Source organism: Girardinichthys multiradiatus, chromosome 24 (genome assembly GCF_021462225.1).
Source record: "Girardinichthys multiradiatus isolate DD_20200921_A chromosome 24, DD_fGirMul_XY1, whole genome shotgun sequence".
Classification (NCBI taxonomy): domain Eukaryota; kingdom Metazoa; phylum Chordata; class Actinopteri; order Cyprinodontiformes; family Goodeidae; genus Girardinichthys; species Girardinichthys multiradiatus.
Window position 1 is genome coordinate 594,710 of NC_061816.1, and position 7,365 is coordinate 602,074.

General features: G+C 46.9%; 1 protein-coding gene and 1 long non-coding RNA gene across 3 annotated transcripts in view; one reads left to right on the forward strand and one right to left on the reverse strand.

Annotated features, from left to right (window-relative positions):
• LOC124861402 (NLR family CARD domain-containing protein 3-like) overlaps positions 1-7,365 on the reverse strand; it is a 373,247-nt gene that overhangs the window by 20,322 nt on the left and 345,560 nt on the right. The gene's annotated exons all lie outside the window — the stretch shown is intronic.
• Positions 245-7,365, forward strand: part of LOC124861519 — a 7,770-nt gene continuing 649 nt past the window's right edge. The window contains exon 1 of the long non-coding RNA XR_007036639.1: positions 245-1,005. This is a non-coding gene — a long non-coding RNA (uncharacterized LOC124861519). The remainder of the gene's footprint in view (positions 1,006-7,365) is intronic.

The window sequence follows — 7,365 nt, forward strand, 5'->3', positions numbered from 1 at the left end:
CACTTTTCTATATCACCTCTTCAATTCTCATTGCTACAAGATATGTTGTAATGCTCAAGTCAAATTGGGAAACAGATTTATCAATACATTTTCTGCATGCAGCTTGATGTGTAGCTGAATGTTCTGTGTGTGGGTAATTGAGAGATGAAGAAAGAGAGAAAGAAATAGATAGATTCTGGCAGGATTAAAAGGGTGTTTTCTATGCTTATGTGGATGGCAACACACAAAAGCCTTTCCCTCAGGAGAAACCTGCACCTGGGGAGGCACTTTAAGTGTCTCCATGCACTTCTGCATGTGTGTGCCTGCTGCGTATGAAATGGAGATCAAAATAATTGCTCTTCAGGAACTCTCAGTGGGACAATCTGGAGGTCAGATTCCTTGTTCAAACTGGATTACCTTCTAAAGGAAAAGTCTGAATCTCCACAAAGCCACGCTGATAGAGTGAGGCATTAGGATTTGGAGACAGAGAAAAGTGAATCACCGTCTTTTCATTTTAAAGCCGTAATTTTCTTCAGACTTCCTGTGCTCTGCTTGCCCTTTTTCTGTGTAGCACTCACTTCAAAGTACACTAAAACAACCACACATCCCGAAGGCTCGGTTAAGGCCTCATTTGCTACCTAACTTGTGTTTTTAACTCATAAATAAATCAGATTATCTTCTCCAAGCTGAACTCCTGTTGATGACGTCAGGAATGTTTACCGGAAACGATGCAGCTGCTGTTCTTGTCCACTAGATGGAGACATCCCATCAGCTTCACGGTGCAGCAGAGGAAGCTCATCTTCCTCAGATGATTAATGATGAATCCACGTCACATCTGATCGGGGCGGAGCCATCCTAGTGGGAGGAGCTAATAATGACACACCTGTTGTTCCTGTTCAGACAGGACAGTCTGCTGATGTCTCCGATGGGACAAACTGGAGGACTTATCTGCTTCTCAGCCTTGTGTCTGGAGGACACAAGCCCTGGGTTCTGGTTCTGGAGTGATCCATAATCTCTGCTTCAAAGGTTGGTGTCTGATCTCCGTCTGATTCTGCTGAGAATGAAACACTAGAGCAGTTTTCTGACCAAACAGCATCAGAAGTTTGGTTCCTAAACTAGTCTGGGTGAGATGATGTCCAGAACTTAATGGATCTTCATGTCTGAAGATGTTCTGCTCATGTTTCACTGTTTCTGGTTTGATTTTAAAGCTGTAGTTCTGGATAAAAGCTGAACTTCTAGAACTGTTGAATGTTTGGCTTGAATGAGACTAAACCCAGCAGTAGATCCAAAGAGATGGTCCTGGTGTTCTGGACCGGTCCTCAGTTACTGTGTCTGATTTATTCTACATTATGATGAAAACATCTTTAGAACCAACTGAGCCTTCTGCTGTCAGTCAGCTGTGTGCTCAGAGCTTCCAGGCTTCCTGAAGAACCTTCCAGAACTCTTGTTGGGATGTTTGCCAGCTGATCGGTTCTGGCCTGCAACATTTCTTCAGCTGACCCAAATTCATATCTTTCTTCTGTGTTTAGTTGTCTGGGGTTTTATGGTGGAACCAAGTCTATTCTAGAACCTGACTGATGTAAAGGAGATCTAGAACAGAACTTATGGGGCCCTGCTGAGGTTCTGGGTTTTGAGGAGGGCGGTTCAGGGTTGAAGGCTTTTAGACTGGGCTAAGGTCCAATTCATCGATCAGAACCTTTGCTATTAGTTTTAAATGAGGGATTAAAGGTAATTTTCTGTCCTGATAATTTAACTGATTTAGAGAATAAATCCAACATCTGGACCTTTAAGCCCAGACCATGACAGAGCCACCTCCGTGCTTCATATTCATCTTTACTCATATTTAATAAACCCGTTAAGCTCGTTAAGCTTTAATTAAGACCAGAGAGGTAGAACTCTGTATAATATTTCAGATTTTCTTGGCATCATGACATTAGTTCACCTGGTGGTTGGGAATAAAGTTTGTCTCAGATTGGACCTGTTCAGGTAGCATCTGGGCTGAGTCAGCAGAACCTCCAGACTGCAGACGCCCTGATCCAGATCAACAGAACACCAGCAGCAGCTTGTTTGTTCTGCACACCATTTGGATGCTGCTAGATGTGTAGCTGCAGGTGGAGACATGATGACGTCTGGGTGAAAATGTTGAAGTTAAATCAGGACCAAGCAGTTAGGATCTCATGTTGAGATCTTCTTTTGTAGAGCAAATCTGCCCTGGCACACGTAGGCAACCATCTTCCCTCTATGGTAAGCCTGAAATGCTGAGACAGGATCAAAACACAGAAATAAAAAACTAACTTGCTGCAGCTTGTTTCTCTGAAGCTCTGGTCCACAGAAGACATCAACTAAAAGACATGCTGGCTGTTATTGTGCCTCCAGGACTGGTGTCAGTGGTTCTGGATCAGTACTTCAGCCATGTTGTGTCATAACGTTGGAGTTTAGGACCAACATGCAGGTGAGGAATGACGGTGAGTTCAATAAATGAATAAACTCAGGCTTACAGGGTAGATCCTGGACAGGAAACACAGACTGGGTGACTTCAGGGTAGCGAACAGCAGGAACCAGTGGTAAACAATGAAAACCAAATACTGAGGGAAGTGGAGCGGGAACCAGTGGTAAACAATGAAAACCAAATACTGAGGGAAGTGGAGCAGGAACCAGTGAACTGGGAGAGGAGCTAATCAGGAGACGTTGGGAACCAGGGAGCCTAAACAATACAGAGGGAGACTGACTAATGAACACAAAATGAGCAGGGAGAACAAGGAGGTGATCTAAATGAAGTGAAGCAGGTAAACAATGAGACTAACTAAAGGACATTAACATGGGAGGAACTGGATCTATGAGGAAATCTAAACTAAACACATCTAACACACAAAGTAGCAACAACTAAACAGAAGGAATGGAAATAAAGCAAAATGAACAGGAGAGCACCTGGCTGAGCAAAGAAAGGAAACCAACACAAAACCCTACAGACTCAGACAGATCCTGACATGCTGGTGGTGGTGTGAGGTGGAAGGAATGTGTTCACCTCTAGAATGGCGCCACTCAGCTGCTTTGATCCAAGTCCGTGTCAGACAGACACCGGGTCTCCTGACAACAGAAACCTCTTTAAAACATCGTGGCAAGATCTTCACCTTATTTGAGGTTGGCATGGTCTAGTCCAAGTCCAGAACTCAACCTGACGGACGCAATGCTCAGTAAAAGTGCAACAAAACATTCAGAAAATGCTGTGATCTCTTACCTTCAACATGGAAAATGAGTGTCCTGATAATTAAAACATCCAGGGTCCAAGTCAGCAGGTTAGAGCTAAGATCAAACTGTTTGTGGAGCTTCATGGTTGAGATATGATGCTGAATTATACTGAAAGCAGAGGAGAAACCCTCAGATTACAGCCTGGCATGAGTCCCATCAAGATCCAAGCAGGTGTAGCAGGGTGAGGGTGGTCTCCTCCACTCCTCTATGGGGTCTGGATGCAAACTGCTTGGATCTAAAGATCCTCAGTCTGGTTTAAAACTCACCTCTGGTTAAACTTTTAAAGATGTTCATCAAGCTGAGGTCAGAGCTGCTGGTCTGAAATCAGCTGTTAGGACAACTGGATGTAGAGACGGGAGCACCAGCATCTTCATCTAGATGTTAGCAAAGATCTATTATAGATTTAATGAAACGGGCCTTAGAGCTCCATGCATGACGCGGTCCATGATCCGGTCCATGATCCAGTCCATGATCCGGTCCATGATCCAGTCCATGATCCAGTCCATGATCCGGTCCATGATCCAGTCCATGACCCCGTCCATGATCCGGTCCATGATCCAGTCCATGATCCGGTCCATGATCCAGTCCATGACCCCGTCCATGATCCGGTCCATGACCCCGTCCATGATCCGGTCCATGACCCAGTCCATGACCCCGTCCATGATCCGGTCCATGACCCAGTCCATGACCCCGTCCATGATCCAGTCCATGACCCCGTCCATGACCCCGTCCATGATCCGGTCCATGATCCAGTCCATGATCCGGTCCATGATCCAGTCCATGATCCGGTCCATGATCCGGTCCATGATCCAGTCCATGATCCGGTCCATGATCCAGTCCATGATCCCGTCCATGATCCGGTCCATGATCCGGTCCATGACCCGGTCCATGACCCCGTCCATGATCCGGTCCATGATCCAGTCCATGATCCGGTCCATGATCCAGTCCATGATCCCGTCCATGATCCAGTCCATGACCCCGTCCATGATCCGGTCCATGATCCAGTCCATGATCCGGTCCATGATCCAGTCCATGATCCGGTCCATGATCCAGTCCATGACCCCGTCCATGATCCGGTCCATGATCCAGTCCATGATCCCGTCCATGATCCAGTCCATGACCCCGTCCATGATCCGGTCCATGACCCCGTCCATGATCCGGTCCATGATCCAGTCCATGATCCGGTCCATGATCCAGTCCATGACCCCGTCCATGATCCGGTCCATGACCCCGTCCATGACCCCGTCCATGATCCGGTCCATGATCCAGTCCATGACCCCGTCCATGATCCGGTCCATGATCCAGTCCATGATCCGGTCCATGATCCAGTCCATGACCCCGTCCATGATCCGGTCCATGACCCCGTCCATGATCCGGTCCATGACCCAGTCCATGACCCCGTCCATGATCCGGTCCATGACCCGGTCCATGACCCCGTCCATGATCCGGTCCATGACCCAGTCCATGACCCCGTCCATGATCCGGTCCATGACCCCGTCCATGATCCGGTCCATGATCCAGTCCATGATCCGGTCCATGATCCAGTCCATGACCCCGTCCATGATCCGGTCCATGACCCCGTCCATGATCCGGTCCATGATCCAGTCCATGACCCCGTCCATGATCCGGTCCATGATCCGGTCCATGATCCAGTCCATGACCCCGTCCATGATCCGGTCCATAGCTTCTGCTCACTTTGACACAATTAAAAACCTCATTTAGAAGATCTCCATTCAGATGAAGCTCTACAAACCTGGACCACCTCAGCTGTCCTGTCATGAACTTTAACCTTTAACAGCTGAAGTCTGTAGCGTCTGACCTGGAGGTCGTGGTCCTCTCAAACCCTGTGGAAGCAGTCAGGGTGTACTTAGTTTCTCACACAGTTTTAACATGTTTGCTTGATTAATCATGTGTGGAACCTGCTGTAGATCTGATTTAAACCTGAAGTAGTTTCAGATCCTTCCAAAGAGCAGATCAGGACCATCATGTCTACTTTCTTTTTACCACGACTCTGTGGATCAGAACCAACCAGCAGAGGAAAAACTGGGTTGGGTTGGGATGACTTACAGCCCGGTCCAGGCTGTTATAACACCTTCAGCAGCTTCTGAATCACATCCAGCAGCAGTGAAGAGAACATCTTTCTGCTTGGTTGTTGGTCCAACTCCAACAAAGTGTTTCCAGACAGAGGTCCAGACAGGACATGTTGGAGATACCAGGAGATGATCAGAACATGTTTGATGTTAACATCACTCAGCAGGTTAAACAGGAATGTTACAGAGAAGCTGCTTGTTCTTCCTCTCAGTCTGATGATGATCATCTGATAAGATCTACAGCTCTGCTCTGAAGCTCCATGTTCTGCTTCAAGCTCTGCTGCAGAAACGTTTCACACCAGCCAATAATGCAGTGGAGGCATCAGAACTCAGGCTTGGAGGTTCTGGTCCAAACACAGCTTTATTCCTGGCAAGGCAGCAGAGTGTAGAACATCAGCTCAGGGTGGAGAACAAGGAGCTCCAAGAGCTGCAGGAGCATCATTTCTACATTGTTGGAGGCAGCTTCACAACACGTCTGAGATCCTGATTTCAGACAGAAACATCTCAGCTTTCAGAAGGTCTGGAGGCAAGCAGAGTTCTTCTGCTGCTTCAGCTCTAAGTGGAGATGGAAGAAGTTTAACTTTGAGGAATCAGTTTGTTCTCAGGGAAGTTCACCTTCTTTGAACCTGTGTAGCTCACAGCAGGGTCCTGCTGACCAAGCATTGAGGTTCAGCTGCTGGTTCCCAGAGTTTGAGTTGGTCTCCTTCTGCAGCAGTTTCTGATCCCAGACCAGAAGCACATGATAAACCAGAACATTTCCCACTTCTTCACTGAAGATGGTCTCAGTTTCATGTTGAGGGAACATCTTGTTCCTCTTTGTCTTGTCTCTCTGGACTCGTTCCCTCACACCTTTGTTAGCTCTAAAAAGCAAACAGAAGTGGACCCACATACTGAGCAAACTTTGTTCTGTCAGCATCAGTCTGACCCAGGCTCAGTAAAACCCAGTTCCAGCTGGAAACCATTAGAGATGACTGAAGAGCAGAACTGCAGACATTCACACCTTCAGTCTGGACCGCTCAGATGCTGCATCAGCAGGTCCGATGTTCAAGAGGAAGTGATGCAGGAACAGAAAGTGTCTCAGTCTGGATTAAACCACAGCTTGTCTGCGGTCCAGTTCAGATGGTCTCACAGAGAACTGGGTTCAGTCCAGCTCATCAAACACATCATCTACAACAGGCCAGAGGTTCTGGAATGAGGTGTTCAGAGATCATTATTGGACCTAAAGCTGTGGAGTCTGGTTTAGAAACTCCGGTCCTTGTGGGCCGGGTCCTGCAAGCTTTAGATGCCTCTCTGCTTCAGCAAATAATCAGGTCAGGACCAGGACTCTGGGGAAGTTCTTCAGACATTTGCTTCAGGCCCGTTGGATCAGAGACAGAACACCAGTAGATTAGAGTCCGACTGAGAGGAGACAGACGGGTCTGAGGCGTGTTCATCTTAATGCTTCCTCCTTCATCAGTCAGAAACCAGTTCAAACCAGCAGTAAATGTCAGCTGTTGTTGATTACAGGTGGACACCTGACCATCATGACCAGAACCTGCTCCATAAAACTCTGGCTAGCATGTTTGTCCAGCTTAGTGATTGGACCTGTGTTGGAAGATTTGTACATGAATTATCATTGTTTAGTTGAAAAAGATTGATCATTTAAAGACATTTTCATTTGTTTAGTTTGGTGAACTTTGATAGAAGTGGTTTGAATACTTTTCACATGATTTTTGAAGTACTTTTATGAACTATTAACAGAAAGGTCATCTTGTCTTAGAGTTACATTTTGGTGGTTGCTTTGCAGACTGAGCAGGAACTTGTTTCTGTGTGGAGGAGTTCTGGGAAGCAGTCTGTTCGCACCCCAGCCAATCTTCATGTCCTTCAGTACCAGATGTGGACCTGTGTGATGTATCAGCATCTGGCCAGAACCAGTTATATTCAGTAGGACTTGTGTTTGTGAAACTGTGTGTAGCCAAACCCACGATGATGTAACATGAGTGTTTCTCCTTCCTTTAATAAAAGTCTGTGACACAGAGCAGCTCCTCTGAGAGGATGAACTGTCTCT